Genomic DNA, 16,427 nt, shown 5'->3' on the forward strand with positions numbered 1-16,427 from the left:
GTTCGGGGGTTCAGATGTCCATTAGCAGAAGACACCAAGAGCACTCTTTTTGGATCCTTTCTGCATTTTTTCTTTGTAGTATATTTGCAGGCCATTTTCCCATTTGTTGTGCTTTTCTCCTGTGCTGCCACAGACACTCAAGGGTTCAGTAGCTCTGAGCAGACTTTCTCTAAGTGACTCTGAACCTGGATTTTCCGCAAAGTGAGGCACTTGGTTTATTCTTTCTTTCTAAAGCAATATCAGTCTTGCTTTCTTAGTCTGAGTCAGTGATTGAATGACCTGGGTGACTGTGAGATGGTCTGAATGGATCATGTGGTCAGACACAGAAGCAGGGACATCAGAAGGAGGGACAGGTGCTCGGGGAGGTCATAGTAATTCTGTCTCTCTGAGGTTCCCTCTCCAGCTGAGGTCACAGAAATGTATCCATGATGCTGAGATGTGAAGCTTTCCATCAGAGGAAGGGAGCTCAGGAAAGAGATTTTAATCTTCACCCTAACAGGATTAGAGCCAATAGAGGTGGCTTTATGGAAACATAGATTTCTTAGGGGTTTCTACCTCACCTATTAGAAACCATGGAGCTTAATGCAAAATCCCTCCACAATTCATATACTGGGTCTATATTTGCTTAGGCCAGGAAGCGTTATATTGCTGATGGAGAATTCATGAAGCTTTTTATTTTGTCTTTGACAGTTTGGTTGGTGGTGTCCTGGTGATTTGATTTTTTTTTTTTTCCTGGCCGAAACCCGGATGCAGTAGTGTCGGGTTTTCCATAGTGCTGCATATGCTTATTGGGAATGACTGAGCAGGTGATGAGAACTTTTAAAATGATTACATTTGTCATTCTGCCACACACGAGAAGGAGGGAGTAGCAAGGGGAAGAGCAAGGGTGTCACCATTCATTTGTGAAGGCCACATTTGATTAAGGCATTCCCTTTACTTTTCATGTGTCTGACAGAACCACCCTGCCCCTTCCTCCGACTCCAACACACACACATACACACACACACACACACACATCAAATGGCTGCTCACCCAGAGTAGGTAAGAATGTTTGGTCATTTGACCTTGTTTCTCTTGGTTCAGGTGGCAGATGTGGGCTTTTTGGCACAGTGGGGTATTTTGGGGATAAAATGGGCTGGAGAAGTTGTGCTGTCAGGAGATCATCTTTATCCCTTTTAGGCTGACCCTAGCCATCCCTTCACCTTCCTGAAGGGGACCTCACCCGTGGCCAAACACCTCACTTTCACTTCTAGTCAAGCTCCTGATGTGGCTCTGACTGCCCAGTGCCCTCAGATGCCCCTTGATGGGACTCATGACACCAGAGAGATCCTTCAGGATAGCCATGTGGAGGAAAACAGGCATGCTGATAACCACCTGCTCATTGCTTTTTATTAGTAGTATAACAGCATATGATTGTCTACTATATGTCGACAGTATACTGAGAACTTTGCATATATTATCTCTTTAAGTTTTTACAACAGCCCTGCAAGGTTGGAAAAAATTCTATACCTTATGAAGATGCAGAAGTTGAGGCTCAGAGAGATTATATAAACTTCCATAGTCACGTAGCTGATAAGGAGCAGAACTAATTTTCAAATACCAATCTGGCTGCTCCAGTGCCCTTTCTCCTTTCACCCTACTACTCATTCCCATGCCATCAGGTCCCCTAGGTAGAAATCAGACCTTCAGGGTTATTACTTTTTTATTATGGCCTCAGGGTGTGATACTCTCTTCTAGTCATATTGCCAGTCAAGAAAGCATCAGCCCAATGAGTATTATGTGTCAGGCACTGTACCAGACACACGGAGATTTTAAAAATAAAGCATTTCCTTCTGAGCAGTTTAAATACTGCCTTAGAAATTAATGGCGATTAATCCATGTTTTAATGCTCTGGGGAAACCGCTGACTTCTTTTATCATTCACCCTGTAGATTAAGGGGCAAGTCCAGCATCAAGGTGGACTATCTTGGTCTCATTTTTACTTTCTTGGGAGGCCACTGGTAGATTCTGCTGGAGGGTGAAAGGAAGGGTGCCTGCATTAGGGAGAAGCGTGCTTTCCCTGAATGTGGACCTGGTGGGCTCCCTCACCCCACATCTGACAATGAACAAGTTTGTTTTACCTTCCCCATGCATTTAAATGTCTAGCTTCTGGGAGGAGAAACAAACGGGCAAGAAAGGAAACCTTTAGTAGTGTCTTCCTTAAACTCAGATAAGTAATGAGAAAGCAACCTTTTTCTTTCCCTCTGTCCTGGCTAGTGCAGCTCATTGCTGGGTCAGGCTACTTTGACTTTGACCTGAGTTGGCAGTTGACACCATTACCAGGCTCGTTGCTTGGTTATACATAGCAAGTGCTTGGCAAAATGCTTTTAATGGATGAACCAGTGTGAATGGAATGACTCTTCCATTTGTTTGACCTGATACTATTCTCAGTCCCTTCTAGACCTACTTGTTCTCTCTAGAAGGTGGATCTGAGATTTGAGCCTGCACAGCCTGAAGCCCCCTCAGATATATGTATTCTGCCCCAGCCCTGGTCCCCCAGGAGGGAGGAGAGCAGCCTTTACTTGGTGTCTGATCTATTCCCTGGGCTGTCCTGCAGTACTGTGGAGATCTTCTTGTCTTTACTGGACGTTTTGCTGACTTGACCCTGGAAACTTTTCCCTCTTCCATGGCTAGTTTCTGTCCTGACCACATTCATGGTTAATTGTAGCCTTGTTCAACCATTCCAGAAAGTCCATCTTTTTCTTACTCTACACTGGCATTTGAGTCCCAAGTGGCCATGGAATACCAAGGACCAATATCTTGCCATCATTCAGTTGCTTCCAACAGCTCCCAGTAGACATCTACCTCTTCCTTTCTCCAAACACTCCCTTCCCTGGTCCTTCCCTGAGTTCCTGTTTCCAGTCTGGAGCGGGACTGTCTCCAGCTCTTCTGCAGGGCAGAGCCCACTGATGCACGGAGAGCTGATATGCGGAGTAAAGGCATTCACTCTTCCTGCTCTGGTTGCCCTCTCTGCCTGCTTTCCCAGCACCTCGTTGATGAGTTACTCAGGTATCCTCCAGGGAGAGATCTCCTGGAACCAATTATTACCGTTTAGTTAATATCTCAGAATACCTTAAGCACACAAGAACAATAACAGCCCAGCTGCTGTCAGGGCTTGAGGATGGCTTTCCTTTGCAGCCTCTTGTGCTACTGGGGAAGACCCTTTATGCTCTGCCTAGGTTTCCCTTGAGCCCCCTGACAGCTGAGTTCCCAAATGCCCCATTTGAGGATTAATTTCCATCCTCATAATTGACGCTATAAATAAAATCAATCCTCAGTTATCTCAGTTAACAGAGGGAAGGGATAACATAGAACTCCCAATTTTAAATAAGACCAACCTAACTACTTTGAGAATGCATTATATGACGTAAACTCTCTCAAAGCAGATTTCCCTTCTTAATTTCATTTGGCATCATGATTATCCCGGACAGTCCATGGGAGAAGCTCCGGAGGGTCTGGGAAAGAGGAGAGCATGTGGGAGGAAAGCCTTGCGAGCAAGCATCCACAAGGACCAGGGGAGGCCAGCTCCGGGCCTAGTTTGGATGAGGCTGCTCTTGGGCATCTTCGGGAGGGGTTCAGAGCAGTGTCTGATCCTGATGAGATGGCCCACTGCTACTGGTTGTCTCAGTTATGTAATTGAGACCAGCAGCCTGTCTGTCACCCCGTGCTCTGAGATGAGAGAGCATTTGACAGTGTCCAAAAATCACTTTAATGAAAACAGAATTGATTTTTACTTCTTCCAAGCAGGAAGCTGCCTCCAGGTGATTTGCATTTCACTTTAAAACATAATCCTGGAAGGGGCCTGCCTGAGGTTCCAAGAGACAGGGAGACTAAGCCTGGGAGATCGATACAGGCACACCACAGAATGGGGTACTTGATAAGCCTCCCCATAGTGCCAGAAGTAGAGCCAGTCTGAGATCTGTTTTTGTTAACCCTTCAATACCTGAAATTTTATCTGCACCTTTATCTACTGCCTCCGGAGCCCATCAAAGCTCCTCCCAATGTGCAAGCACCTTGACCCCAGGACACTGGCTAATAGTGTCCATCTACCTGGGGGTGGGTCCCTGCCTAGGGGACTTTTATCTGAGGACACCTATTGGGAACAAAAGACCTCAAAGCCTTTTCTTTGTTGACATTTCTCTGTTGACATTTCTTTGTTGACAGTTCTCTGGTGCTGAAATTCTTAAGCGAGGGTGCAGAACTGCATCTCAACAAGGAATCTTTCATTCGTTCAACATTTATTGAGTGCCTCCTATACTCCAGGCAGCATGGCAGGCTCTGAGAATACATAGGCACTATGATTGCACATCAGCCAATGTAAGGCTCAGGCAACATGAATTGAATGAGACCCAGTTCTCTACCTTTGAACTTGAACACTCTTTCTGGTGCTCCAGAGACTACCCTTCACTCTACTTCGGTGTCTGGCTGATACACATTATCCTTCAAACTCAGCCCCGTGTCACCTCCAGGAGCTGGGTACACTTCTTTTGCCTCCTCTTGTAGCCCTTGCATTACTCTGTCTTGTCATTGCCACATTTTGTGAACTTCAGCTGTTTATGTGTCTTTCCCCCAGGATGTGAGCTCTCTGTTCCAGAGATCATGCATGATTCGTGCCTTACACAGAGCTTGATATATAGTGTGTCTCAATTAAGTATTTGTTCACTCAGGTTCGTTTGTTTAGTTTTCTCATTTGATAACCATCTTCTGCCAATATGAGAACCAATGAACATGCTATCTACATGTTAGCTATATAGTCATGTCAGACATGATATTTGTGGACAGAGTGGAGATAGGGAGGTCAGGCAGGGCATTCTGTGGTTCTGATTTTAGGCTTAGCAGGGTTGGGGCTTTCTTACAAGGGAAGTTTGCATCCAACTCTTGGCTACTTGGCTACGCTTTTTCCTGCAGACTCTGGGGCCAGGGAGGAGGAGAAGGGGGGCCATAGGTAAGCCCCTCTACCCCATGATGTTTTTCTCCATTCAGTTATTTACTCAACAAATGTTTATTGAGCACCTACTAGACACTGGGAATACAGCAGAGAAGAAAATAGTCTCTGATCTTGTGGAGCCTACATTCTAGTGGACAGCACCCAACAGCAAATAAATAAATACATCTTATCAGGCTGCAGAGAAAATTAAAGCCTGATATGACAATTGTGGAGTGCTGATTGTGCGGGGCTGGGCAGAGCAAGGGATAGTTGCTATTTCATGTTAGGAGGTCAATAAGGGCCTCTCAGATATTCGAGCAGAGACCTGAAGGAATGAGGATAGCTTGGGGAACAGCATTCCAGGCAGAGGGAATAGCAAATGCAAAGTCCAACAGGCAAAGTCTAACAGGCAGGAGGGGCCTTGGTACGCTGTTCTTGAAAAGGTAAGAAGGTCCAAATGGTCAAGCTGCAAGAGCAGGGGACAGGAGAGTACCAGGAGATGAGTCCGGAGAGGTAACAGGGGAAGCAGCTCATGTAGGGTCCTCATGACCACCACAAGAACTTTGTCTTTACTCTGCTTGGCATGGAGGGTTTTGAGCCACTGACTTCCATTTTTAAAGGATTGCTCTGGCTGCCAGATAGTAAATACCTTGTAAGGGAGAAGCTAATGCAATAATCCAGGCAAGAAATCAAGGTGGCTGGGACTGAGGGTGGCGGCAGTGGAAATGGGAGAAGTGAGCAATTCTGCATATATTTGAATGTAGAGGCACCAGGAAGCTTTCTCAGGAAGTGCTTGTTGGTCCTGCTCCCACCAAGCCAGCTGAAAACTTCACCAGCTCCCACAACAGGGGACTGGCTCGGAAGACACAGTCCTAAAGATCTTCTCTACCCCTGGGAGAAGCATTTCACAAGAAGAAATCTCAAGGCCTTGCAGGATGGCTCCAAGGCCAGGGGCAGCCGAGACCTCAGCATGTAACAAACAAGTCAGAGCACCTGAGTTGTAGCATCAGCATCTCAGAGTAGGCCTGATGCTGGCAGTAAGCAGGCAGCGTCTGTACCTGGAGAGAACTTTCCTTTCAACCCGGGCAGCATTTACTGAGCACTTAGCAAGTGGCTGGGCACAGTGCTTCCTGCCATGAGGAGGACAGTGTTGACACAGACACGAAAACAGAGATGCCACTCTAAAACTCAGCAGCTATGATAGCTGCAGCAGAGGAAGCCACAGGGCTTCAGGCTGCAGAGAAGGAAGAGATTAATTTACACCAGTAGGATCTGAGCCTTTTGGGTGCTTCACACCGGGAGCATCACATTGAATTTGTCTTCTGATTCAGCAATTCAAATTGCTGCAATTTTTGGAAAGGGATTTCTAGGCTGGTGCCCATTTCACGGATCTTTTCTGGAATCCCTCAAAATCAATCCCAATCTCTCTCTGTATCTCTCTGTTTGGTTTTGTTTGGGTTTCTCTCTTTAAACACACCCATTAAACACAACCAGGATTCCTCCTGAGGAGCAGCAATTATTCTGCCTCAAGATAGTGTAAATAAAAGGCAGCATTTCCCTCCTCAGGAGCAGGGAAATGCCCCTCAGTAATTACTTGAGTATTTTTGTTTCCCCCCACCCAGGAGGGAGCCCCTGCCCCAGGCCATTGCAGGGCTCTCGTCCATGCTCCACTGTAGCTGAGAACTCTTTCCCATCAGGGAAAGCAACAGAGACTTTTAGCTCTGAGTCTCCTCACCTCCCACCCGCTATCCTCAGGCAGGTGGCTCTGCACACAACCAACCACTTCCAGGAAGCTGATACTCTACCAAATACTCATATCTTAAGTGTTCATCCTCTAGTGATGTCCAAGTTTTTTATTTTTTTAAATCTGGGAAACAGGGACCAGGCCCCCAGAAATTTCTTCGGAAGAAGTGTGCAGTATTGACCTCAAACCAACTTCTAGTGACAAGCAGGAAGGACTTCCCGCAATGCTTTTGGGTATTCAAAGTTTTCTGCCAGAAGGCTCAGCTGCCGCAGCCTCCAAAACAAGTTCAGACTCCAGCCTCTGTCCAGTCTGCTTTTCTCTGGCCAGAACACAGGCATTTTCTCCCCACTCCTACCTCCCTCCAACTAGCTCAATGCAAATGACGGGTGTATGGGAAGACGAGGACTGGAGAGTGAAGATAGCTGAGCCTTTGCTGACCATGACTGGATAGAGGAAGATTGCATTTAGCTCGTGTAATCTTATTCTGGGTGTCAGGACTCGAATGAGTGTCATTAAACTGGATCAGAAAAATTGTTTTAATATAAGTGCCACCTCATGCACAAGCTAGTTGATGGAGAGATGGATGAGGCTGGGGACGCCTCCTTTGTAATGCAATGCTGTAAAATCCCATCACCCTCATTATTTCCTACGGAGCCAACACATCATAATGCCCATGAGTGGCAGAACAGCTTGAATTTAATATACAGAAAACCCAATCAAACAATAAATAGATGGAACTATATAAAGAAACCATTTTCTGGGAGGCTGGCTCCATTCTCTGGGATTCAGCTCCCTGACACATGAAATGTGCATCAATTTTCCCCAACTAATGCAGCTGCCGAATCTACCACATGTGATATTTGTTTGCTTCAGAAGTGGAAAAGGGGAACTTCCCCCCTACATTATCTAGCTATCATTGCAAAATTGCAAATCACATTTTCTTTGATTTGCACCCAGTGGTTACCAGTGGCACAGCCAGCTCCTTCGGATCCCAGCAGGACTGGAAACATAGCCCTCCCTCCATCCCAGAACCTTATCAGTCCCAGTGGAACTTTGTTATCTTCTTTATATGAAAGCAAATTTTGGACACCAGAGTGGGCTGTTTAGGAGACTGGGAAATCTCTACCCTTTGCAGTCATCCAAAAGAAATGGCCAAACCATGGGGCCCTGCTGACACACTCCAAGTGCCTATGATGTTCTGACTGGCCAGAGCCTTGCCTTCAAGGTTGTACAAAGTAAATGTTTCGCTCTGAACTGGATTTCTCCCAGTAGCATAGTCCTCCATCTTTCCTTCTATCCCTATTGCCCAGCCAGTTATTGAAAGACTGTAAATGCAGATATCAACTGATCAGCCAAACAATTAAAAAGGAAAATCAGCTGCTTAAAAACTAAACAATGCATGTCAAAGACTGATGGAAAGAATGTTTTTATGATTCTGATGTGGGAGTTTTTCCAGTGCTATTTTTCCAGTGGCATGGATAACCGAGAGTTAACCATAATTACAGGCTTATAGCTGCTGAGGAGTATCATTAGTTTATTTTTACTTCTTTCTGGACACGCATACTTCAGCAGAAAAGAAAACTAAGAGAATTAAACTAAACGATATCAATACCATGGGCAGCACAAATCTTGATTCAGTTCAACAAACATTATTCAACATCCAGTTGAATTTGCAAGGCATATTAGTAGGCATTTTGGGGGATATAGAAATAAAGAAAACATGAGGCTTGTCCCAAAGAAGTTGTCAGTATAGCGGGGAATTGGAGTATGTCCATGAGAGTGTACAAGGGAGAATGGGGCATGTGCTGAAAAGATCAGGAGTACAGAATAAATGCTTAACAAACACTTGCTGATGAATGAACAATTGGCTTCATGGAAAGGAGATTTTGGCTAGACCAACAGTGGTGAATAGGATTTTGATATGTGGAAATGGGAAATCCTAATAAATTGCAAAAGGGCTTGATGTTTGGGAAGCTTAATATGCTGGTTTGCTAGTGTTTAAGATATACAAATAGGAAAATAGCTAGAGAAAAGCAGTAACAAAAGATTTGATAGAGATGCAGAGAGCCTAAAATATTAGGCTAAGGAATTCATTTGATAGGCATTAGGGAACCACTAAAGGTAGTCCAGTGTGTATTCATTAGGAAGATTTATTTGGCATCTGTCTTCTGGATGAATGTGGAAGGGTACCCTTGGACACAGGACAGTCAGCCAGAAGATTAAGCCAGGTAAGAGGTAAAGAAGGCTTGACTAAGACAGTTGCAATGAAATAGAAGAGAAAGGACTGGAATGGAATGACACTCAGGAAGAAAAGAACTCTGGAATTATAAGACTGGATAAGTAGAGGTATGGAGTTGGCATGAGTAGAGGTATGGAGGTTGGAGTTCCTTAGAGAAGGAACAGGTTGTCAGGAGGTCAAGAGGGAAGACAGAGACAGCGAGCTTGGCTTTGGACCTGTGTTGTTTGCAGTTAACCCTGGGTGTCCTTGAGGTGGCTGGCAGACAGGTGGAAAGATGGGTCTGGAGCTTAGCAGGGAGAAAGAGGATAAACAGGCCGTTTCCAAAATCATCAGCTGAAGCAGAAAAAATAGATGAGATTGGCCAGGGAAAGATGAAGGGAGGGAAGAGAAGAGGGTATGGGGAGCATTTCCTGCCTCATGCCCTACTTCTCTGGCACCTGCCCCCAGTAGAAACTTTGGTGCTGTCTGTGAACAGCTTTGCTGAAGCTTGGATTCAGTCTCTTGTCTTCACCTGTGGAAGTTCCCTTTTATACTGTGTTTCTGCTGAAGCCAAAAGGTCAGATTGGGTTTCTGCGTAAAACAAGGGTTTTTTTGTTTGTTTGTTTGTTTTGTGGGGTTTTTTTTGTTTGTTTGTTTTGTGGGTACTCAACAAACAGTACTCACCCAAGAAAGCAGAATTTATGAGCTTTGCTAAAATAATAATAATAATAATAATAAAAGAGACCCTTACATTGGCATGTGGATGGCACATGGGGTCTAAATGGCCACAGACCAAGGACCATTTTTGCTTGTCCAAGAGTGATGCTGCTTCAGAGTGGTACAGCCTTCGTGGGTGACACTGTCCTGGTTCTTGCAGTGCCAAGCTCTTGGCAGAACTTCCAGACACTTAAGACACCACTTCTCTCATTTACTCCTTCCTTTCCCTTGGAGAAAAATGTCAGATGCACCCGCTGTTATCACTCAGAGCCTCCTGTGACCTGCCCCCTCTAGGAGACATCTGTCTTGGGCCCTTGGTAAGAAACTAGGGGAAGTGATGGTTCACTAATTCAGCAAACATGCATGGAGCTGACACTATGAAGATGACCCAGTCCTAGTTGATATGAGGAGCTGCAAAGAGAGAAAGGGGTGGTGACTAAATCCCTTGAGGTGGATGTTAGGTTCCCATTCTACATATGAGAAGATTGTGAGAAGATTAAAATATTGTGCCCAAGCTCCCACTTGGTAGTAGCATTACTGGGTTCAGACTGAGGTCCTTTGACTTCATTAGAGTCCACTGGCTTCATTAGGAGCTTTAGTCCAGTAAGAGAAATGCCTGTGTTCACAGAGCTGTACATTTCTGGGCTCAACAATGTCAGAGGCATGAATCAAGGACAGGAAAGTGTGAGAAGAAGATGGAGGAGGCAAGGTTCAGGGAAGGCTTCTTGGAGGAGGTGGCATTTCAGTTGGCCCTTAAAAGATCATTTTGGTGGAAAAATTAAATACATTAATTCATTTGATTGTTTATTCAACAAATATTGTGGGTCTACCATGCAACAGGCATCATGCTGGAGGCCAAAGACGTATCTGTGAACAGAACAGGCAAATTATCTGGAGCAGACCATTTAGTAAGAGCAGCACATGATCAACAAATGAATGTTTAAAATGAGAAGGATTGGGAGGCTGAGGTGAGTGGATCACCTGAGGTCAGAAATTCGAGACCAGCCTGGCTGACATGATAAAACCCTGTCTCTACTGAAAATACAAAAAATAGCTGGGAGTGGTGATGGGCACCTGTAATCCCAGCTACTTGGCAGGCTGAGGCAGGAGAATCTCTTGAACCTGGGAGGTGGAGGTTGCAGTGAGCTGAGGGGTCACAGCAGGAGAGTACACAGGGTCAGCCATCCAGCATCCCCCCAGGAAAGTGCCATCCACAGTTGGTTTCGAGATGGAAAGAGGCTGCCCCACAACAGAAATGACGATTTAATAGCTGTGTTTGAGTCTCTTTAGGGTTGTTAGCCAGAAGGTGGAGAAACAGCTGTTTGCCACTCCACTGAAGACTGAATGAGTAGAAATAGGTTCACCCTGACTTGTGAGATGACTGTCATTATCCCTAACAGCAACATTGACAGCAATCATAACAGCTAATACTATTGAGCCTTTATAATGTTATTAATTATTTTTATGTATTTAGCTCTCCCAGTGACTATATGAGAGCAGTATTGCTATTATCTGTGTTTTGTAGCTGAGGAAGCCTGCTCGGAGCCTACCACTGACCAGTGGAGAATCTGGGATTCAGACTGGCACTGGGCTGACCGGTGTCTGCTCTTGCCTATCATTTTCCACTGGATTGCCACTGGAGGCATTTGGGAGCCTGAAATGCCTTCCTGGGAGGTGGAGAAATATCCTTCCACAGCCTCTGACTTTAGCATAGGAGAGGAAATGCGTGCGCCCTCAGTGTCCTACCACACCAGGACCAGAGACTCTTGGGCTCTGTTGGCAAAGGTTCTGAGGGTGAAGGGTGGACACAGAGTGGATGAAGAATGGACAAAGGGGAGGTCAGAGTCAAGGGAGACAAGATCAGTAGGCACACGAGTGTGGGCATGGCGGCTCATGTGGCCAACAGGGACAAGGACACCTGTGGCAGGCAGGCAGTGGTTCACAGCAGCGGAAGCACATACTGGCGAAAGGGAAGGAAAACACACAAGAAGGAAATGGGAAACTTTCATGTATTCTAAGCTTCGTGGTTTTGCCCCTCCGAAAAAAAAAAGAGGGAAAATTGTAAATATGCATACTATGTAAATATCTTTTATAATAACTTTTAAAATCTCATGCCGTCTCCTGCTCTTGAGAGATTCTGGTTCCAGGGAGCCTTGTTGCTAGTGTCCTGGTCTGGGAGTTGGTGACATCCGTACCCACTCCACAGCAGCTCTGGGCATCACTTAGCCTTTCAGCCGGTCCCCTCCTAGTCCACTAGAGAGATCACAGCCCAGCCAGCAGAGAACTGGAAGCCAGTTCCCACGTTTCTGGAGACCAGGTCGGGGAGCCTGTCAGAAGCCCGTGACAGCACAGGTTCCCCGGTCTGCCATATGCCCCTCCGCAGTAGGTCCTGGCATTCACCTGCAGCCACTTCTGGTTCTAGGAGATAATGTAGATGGGGCCGGGGCTGGGGGTGGAAGATTCCCCTGGAGATGTCACCCCTGGGGGTAACAGGACAGTCATTGCCCCACAGCCTTCCTGAGGAACCCCCAGTCACCAGGTATGGATCTTTCTTCCTAAGTTGTGATCCTCACTTTCTCCTCTGCTGGCTCTTCTGACATTGTAGCTGTTAACCTCATTCTTTTTCATGCCATTTTTGCACAGGAAAGATGAAGATCAATACAGCTTATGTGACCCTAGATTTTTTTTTTCTTTTTTCCCTTCTTCCATGGCCCATTTCCCTTCTGCCTATAAAAATTGCTTAGAGTTCCTGAGATTTTTGTACCTGAGGACTCGTGCCCCTGCCTTCGGAGCCAGATCCCCCTTCTCTCCTTTCTTTCCTCACTCCAGCAGAAGCTTGTCTCAAGCAAGCAAAAGTGTGTTGTGTGGATTAATAAAAAAATTCTGCAGCCCAGCTGGCATGCTTAGAGTTTGGGCAGGGCTTACAGAGAGATTATGAAGCATTATGCCCACCTCCCTCCTCACTCCCACACATTGTGTGTGTCTTTCTGAATATTTCCATGTAAGGTCAGCTTCTCATCCGAGGAGCAGAGGCTGCTGTGTCTCTGCTCTGAGTTAGGTGCTTTATGCCTGAGCTGGCTCACATAGGTTGCCCGAATCCTTCGGCTAGAGTGGGGCTCTGTAGGACGCTGGCAAGACTGCTGGATTGGGAGTCAGGGTGTGGGGCCAGCTTTGGCAAGCTGTGTAACCTAAGGCAGGTCACTTCCTCGCTCTAGTCCTCAGTGTCCTCTTCTGAATGGTGAGGGGGTTGGACTGAATGAATTCTCACCTACCAATTGCACAAGTCTTAAATCTCTCACTTTTCCAAAGTAAACTGGTCATTAGCCCAGTAGCCTGGATAATCCTTAACCCTGGCAAACCAGCCCCTAAGAGGGTAGTGCAATGGGGACCTTCTATTCCCATTTCTTCTCCTCCAAAGAAGCAGAAGTTAAAGAGTCCTTGACCAAAGTAGCCATCAGAAACGCAAGTCTGCGGAAAGGCCTGGGAGGCCCTCCTGCAGACTCCCCCAGGGTGTGTGAACAGGGTACTTGACGACGGGTGAGCTGGCAGGACGCAGATCAAGGTCAACAGCCTCGCCCACACAGGGCTGAGGTGCCGTGCTTGGAGAGAGCATGGAACCGTGAATTCAGCTCCCTGGATGCCTCTCATTGGGCCAGGAGAGGGAAAAGCATAAGACATTAACCCTGGGACCAAGAGGCTTTTTAAAGGATGAGCTTAGACAGACACTTAAGCCCCACAAATCCTAGATTTAGGGTCTGGTTTGCTATTCCCTTTGGAACTGGACTGTCTTCAGCACCCTCCCCAGCACAGGGCAAGAGGTCTGCCTGAATATTTCCAGGAATGGGGAGTTTACCCTTTTTTTTTTGAGACGGAGTCCTGTTCTTGTCGCCCAAGCTGAAGTGCAGTGGCACAATCTCGGCTCACTGCAACCTCTGCCTCCCAGACTCAAGCGATTCTCCTGCCTCAGCCTCCCAAGTGCTGGGATTACAGGCATGCGCCACCATGGCTACATTTTTTTGTATTTTTAGTAGAGACAGGGTTTCTTCATGTTGGCCAGGCTGGTCTCAAACTCCTGATCTCAGGTGATCCACCCGCTGTGGCCTCCCAAAGTGCTGGGATTACAGGCATGAGCCACCGTGCCCCACAAGTTTACTCATTTTGATGCAGTTCATTCCATTGGTAGAGACAGTCAGTGATCACTAACATCCTCTTTGTGTTGAACTCAAATCTACTTTCTCTATACCTCAGAAAGACAGGAGCTTTGAGAAACTGGAAGGTTCTGTTATGAAATAGTTCTAGAAGCCAAGTATAACTCAGATCAGGGAAGTCATTAGGGGACTCTGTGTCAAGAGGACCTGTGATACATCTATCTTGGCACAGACTTAGGGTGACCCAGGCCCAGCCCTGGAAGAGTGAAGTCTGTCAGTGAGTGGAGGCTTCCCTGGTGAGCCACCACTCAGGGACCTCACCAGGCCCTCTGGGATAAACAGCCAAGGACCTTTGCAGCATGAATGGGTGGGTTCTGGGGGTAAGCAGAGCTCTTACCCCTTCCGCTGACTCCTACCACCCCAGCCCTACTGATACCTCCACTAGTGGCTGGTTTGCTACATTCCCACCCCCATCACCAACTTGTTTTTCTTCCCCTGTAATCCTGTTGGTCTGTAAATGGCCCTTTTCTTCTCCACCCCCATTATTTTATTACATGAGTTCCCTGCAAGAATGCAGGGGAATCTATATATTGCTGTTAGCATCCGTGTGGGCAGCATGGCTTACATTACCTTGAGTTATTTGAATGAAACCAACCATTAAATGATCACAGAGGGCTGGGGAGAGGGTAAGTGTGTAGGCTCTCTCCAGGATGCGAGCATCTTCTTGGCTTTCCTTCCAGTGTGCAGAGGGGATAAGGACTGGGGAGCCAGCAGCACGGTGGTGCCAAGGAAGGCCAGCTTGGTGGGGTGGGCCAGGTGAGTGAGTCTTGTAGGGAAGTCCCAGTCACCACCATCTGAAAGCCTCCTAAACAAGCCCTGCTTGCATCGGCAGCCCTTGTTCCCCAAAGTCGGGGCAATTGTCCTGGAACCCAGCTCCCAGCAGAGTGCCTGGCACACAGAGGGGCTCAGTGGATGTATACTGGTCCATTGCTGCCTTGTCATGGTCCTGCTGGCTCACTTCAGACAGGGAGAGGCACCTGCACATGTGCGACTCAAACATACTGAGGGATAAAACTTCTAAACAAGCAGAAGTCCAGTGTAAGGTTTGTGCATGTCATGGAATGACATGAAGGAGGGTGTGCCCAAATTTGGAATGGCATATGTAATTTGGGGACATTTCCTATCCAGATAGGGGCTGCAAGGGGATCATCAATCTGTTCCACTTAGAGAAATCACAGAAGAGCTAGAACTTATAGGAGGGTGTAAATCACATGAGAAAGCTGGTTTGGAGAGCTGGAAAGGGCAAGTACTCTGGGCAAAAAGCGGAAGTTGAAGGAGAGACTCAGAACCTGGCACCATGCTCCTGGCGTGTGTGTGTGTGTGTGTGCGCGCGCGCCTTTGCTGGCCATAAGGGGTCTGGGAGGGAGGAAGGAGTTCTCAGGGTAACCTGGGCCATTGTTGACTTAGGGAACTTTAGGTTCCTGCCCTCTTCCTGCCATCCAGATTCCCTCCATTCTTGGAAGATTACTTCTTCAGAGGTGACCCTTCTCTCACACCAGAAGCAGCATTCTGATCCAGAGCTGGATCTTCTGGTCCTTAGATGAGCCTCTGACCCAACCTCCACACCCCTTTTACTCAGAAAGCAACTCTGTTCCTGAAGAATCCAGAGGGAATTGCTGGGGGATCTTTCCTGAGCCAGAGAGATTCAGCAGTCCTTGGACTTGCAGTCCTGTTTACAGAATTGTTGTTTGGGGGCGGGTTGGGCGGGGGTGCAGCAAAGCTTTCGACTGCAGATGTTGTTTCGATTCTGCTGTTGCCCGTTTCCTTTATCTGTTCAACAAACATTCCTGGCGTGCTGACCGTGTGTTCAGGCCCTTTAGGGTGATGAACAGCTTGCCAGGTGTGGTCACCACGCACAGAAAATGAACCAGATAAACTGGATGACAGGCTTATTGGCAGAGTTAAAGATCGCGCACGTCGGAAAATGGGGAGAAAGGTGAGGGAAGCAGCCCACCGGTGCCCCAGCTCACAGGATCCTCTCTCATCATTGCTTAGTCCCTCCCTGGTGGGGAGGACAATACCCCCTCCTTTTCCCGACTTTGCAAGGGAGTAAGTTCCGTTCTCCATTCTATTCTTGTGTCTACCTCCTAGTAACACCTAGAATTTCAAAAATATAAACTTTGATTCTGCTCCGAGAGGAGCCCCTCTGAGTTAGTGCTGCCTTTCCTGCACCAAGTGTGCTAGTGTTTTCCCTTAGACCTGTGCTTCCCATTGTGGTCACCTGGCTGTGTCTTTGACCTTGCTCCTCTGGGGCTGGCCAGGCTGCTTGAGGCAGGAGGTTATTGACCAGGGCTCTGCTGCCCCCGCCTCACCAGCTGCCTCAGGAGCTGCAGAGGCCAGGGGAGGGAGGGAATCTGTATCTGTCTGCGTGCCTGTAACCCCTTCTCACCCACCTGTGTACTGCAGCCCACAGGTTGGGAGGCTGTACTTTAGCATTCCGGGCTTCAGCCTGCCCAGGAGTCACCCCTCCCCACTTACTGCTTTCAGGGTCCCAGCTGGGCCATCCTCAGTGAAAAATCTGCTTTGACCAGAGCAGTGTGTCAAGCCAGGGAAGACAGTCAAGTCCCAGAGCCCA

At 47.2% G+C, this 16,427-nt stretch overlaps 1 protein-coding gene across 1 annotated transcript in view; it reads left to right on the forward strand.

The window, feature by feature from the left end:
• The window catches only part of KCND3 (potassium voltage-gated channel subfamily D member 3), a 220,483-nt gene that overhangs the window by 8,381 nt on the left and 195,675 nt on the right, over positions 1-16,427 (forward strand). The gene's annotated exons all lie outside the window — the stretch shown is intronic.

Source organism: Chlorocebus sabaeus, chromosome 20, assembly GCF_047675955.1.
Source record: "Chlorocebus sabaeus isolate Y175 chromosome 20, mChlSab1.0.hap1, whole genome shotgun sequence".
Taxonomy (NCBI): Eukaryota; Metazoa; Chordata; class Mammalia; order Primates; family Cercopithecidae; genus Chlorocebus; species Chlorocebus sabaeus.